This window comes from Cupressus sempervirens, chromosome 3 (genome assembly GCF_028749045.1).
Source record: "Cupressus sempervirens isolate cs-2001-9-10 chromosome 3, ASM2874904v1, whole genome shotgun sequence".
Taxonomy (NCBI): domain Eukaryota; kingdom Viridiplantae; phylum Streptophyta; class Pinopsida; order Cupressales; family Cupressaceae; genus Cupressus; species Cupressus sempervirens.
In genome coordinates, this window is record NC_143120.1 from 127,082,894 (window position 1) to 127,085,798 (window position 2,905).

The 2,905-nt window shown below is 34.6% G+C and overlaps 1 pseudogene; it reads left to right on the forward strand.

Moving 5' to 3' along the window:
• The first annotated feature begins 888 nt into the window (after positions 1-888).
• On the forward strand, positions 889-2,638 carry LOC149565104 (type I inositol polyphosphate 5-phosphatase 4 pseudogene; annotated as a pseudogene).
• Positions 2,639-2,905: the final 267 nt, after the last annotated feature.

Sequence of the window (2,905 nt, forward strand, 5' to 3'; positions counted from 1 at the left end):
TAGAATGAATCAAGCATGAAGGAGTTACTTTGGCAGAAAATGCACTCCCATGTTCATTTTACATGAAGAGAAGTTATTTTCTCATTCTCCACCAAAGTGAAGTCAATATGTAAAAACTTGACTGTGGTAAGTATCCAAATTATAGTGATGAAATTTTGTTGCAAGAGGATGGGATTGAGGTAATCTCACCAAATTCAAGGCTTAGTGGAGGTATAAAATTAGGTCAAGTATCAGGTACTGCTAGTAGTTCTAGTACTAGTGTTGGTAGATATGGTTGTGGCCATACCTAGTCATAAATTTCAAATAGCAATTCAAATGCATACAGATCCAATGGATTAGTTCAAGGTTATTCTAATCCAGAAGGGAGTCCCCCATCTATTTATGGAATGGCCCCAAGTTATGCTCAATCAATATCAATGCCTTTACAACATGGGGAGAACTCTCAAAGTCATCTAGGGCAACAATCATCACAGACTTTCTGGCGACTCCTTCAATAGTTTTTTCCTCTATTAGTGTTGAATCCTAATTAGTAGTTGGTTCCTAATGTGTTGGGACAACATATTATTCATCAGTTGAGTAATGTGGATGATGTAATATAGATATTGAAAAGTTGACAAGAACAATATGAGATCTTTCACAAGCTTCATTACACTAGTGAGTCTCTAGAGTCTACTACCAACTCATTACATCAATACATCAGTGATCATTTCATCCCTGACAAAGCAATTGATCTAATTGATGAGGTTGGTTCTCGTATGCATCTTTTCCATTCACAACTTCCTAAAGAAGCAAAAGAGGTTGAGAGAAGTGAGATAGATTACAAAATAGAAGAAAGAAGTTGTTCAGTGTCAAGATTTTGAAAAGGATGGAGAGCTATGTGATCGTGAGATGGAGTTGAAGGCACAAATCACATCCATATCACATAAAGTAAAATTTGACAATGAATTGGTATATGAATTGGTGCTACTAATAAACTCTTAAAACACATGAGATTTCCTCCATTATTACTTTAATAAAGGCTTACAAAAGCAAAAAGAAAAAGAATTCTTGGACAAAGTTGGTCGTGAAAAAATGGTTGAACATTAAGACCGAAGCAGATGAGTTTGAGATTTTTTAAGATCATTTGATTGAAAGACGAAGGAGCATGTCAAGTAAGGATTCCTTTCTTTCAAGAAGAGGATAAGTAGGCAATTTCTTGTACAAATCTAAATATTTGAGGTGAGTAAGTATTGAACAAGACATAGCCCAAGTAGAAGATTTTCAAAAGCTAAGGATATTCATAGGAACATAGAATATAGGGGGTAAAGCACATTACAATGGCTTCAAGCTAGATGACTAGTTACATGCATCACCTCTTGTGGATATATATGTTCTTGGGTTTCAATAAATTCTTCCTTTAAATGTAGGAAATGTCCTAGGTGCAGAGGATAATAGCCCTATAGAGAAACAACTATTCCTTGTTCACCAAAAACTTGAAAACAATAGAAATCACTTGGATAGTCCATCACCTTCTAGTCGGCATGATTCAATTAGAGAAGCAACAAAAGTGGTTAACAATATTGATTCTAATTTGAAAGGTTCTAAACTGCATGCCTTACAGAAAAAGTCCTCTGAAGCCTCAAACTTACTTTCCAAAATGATTGGTGAGGCAAAAGTTCACCACTAAAACTGATGTGAGGGATCACTCCAATGGAACATCTCTCATTGGGAAGACTAATTGACTGGGCAGATTTAAGTAGTTCTTCTAGATCAATTTCATCAGAAGATGAAAGTGGTTTGAGTGGATCAAATTCAAGCCATAGTGTTTTCATTCTCCAATGTCCTGTAGAACTCTATCAAATTGATGAAATTTAGGTGAAATGAGCTACAAATTGAGTTCAACTCAGCCAAATTACTGTTTGGCAGCAAGCAAGAAAATAGTTGGCATATTCCTATGTGTGTGGATAAGAATTCATCTGAGATAGGATGTCAAAGATTTAAAAGTTTCTTGTGTCAGTTGTGGGCTAATGGACTACCTTGGAAACAAGATCTGTGATTTCCAACTAGAAACCCAAGGGGTTCTATTTCCATCAGCATGTTATATCATCAAAAAAGCTTTTTCTTTATCTATACTCATTTGACATTAGGATAGAAAATATTTGCTAAAGAAATTGCCTAAATTTTTTTGGAGCATGATCAAGTTATTTGGCTTGGGGATTTTAATTATCGCCTTTCACTTGGCTATGCTGGAACTAAAAGACTACTAGAAATAAGTGATTAGGAGTCTCTGTTGGAGAAAGATCAACTTTGTAGTGAGAATAAAATAGGGTTTATATTCATTGGTTGGAATGAAGGGAAAATATATTTCCCTCCAACTTATAAGTATTGCTGAAACTTAGATCACTAATCAGGAGATAATTACATATCAAGATCAAAGAGACACACACGAGCTTGGTCTGATCATATACTATGATATGGCATTAATCAACTATCTTATGTTCGAGGGGAATCAAAGTTCTCTAATCATTGACCTGTTTATTCAATTTTCATGATAGAGGTGGAAACACTCAATAGAAGCAAATTGAAACAATCTTTGATGAGCACATGAACAAGAATCCAAGTGTAAAAGCTTCTTACTCGAACTAATAGCTATCATTAAGTTTTCAAGTCTTTGATATATCGCATGCTGTTGATTTTTAACTGAAAGGAAGTGGATAGTTCTATTTGGTTTTAATAATGGTCACTTGATACAGAGAATCTGGGATGTAAATTTTTGTAAACAAAGTTAGATACAATGTTTTTGATTAGATAAACAAGTTTTACAGGGAACCTGAAACCCAATAGTTAATACATTAAAGGCTGATAATAGGTGTGAAAGCCCAGCCAAAAAAGTATAAGTTCATAGGCTGATAATAAGCATAAAGCA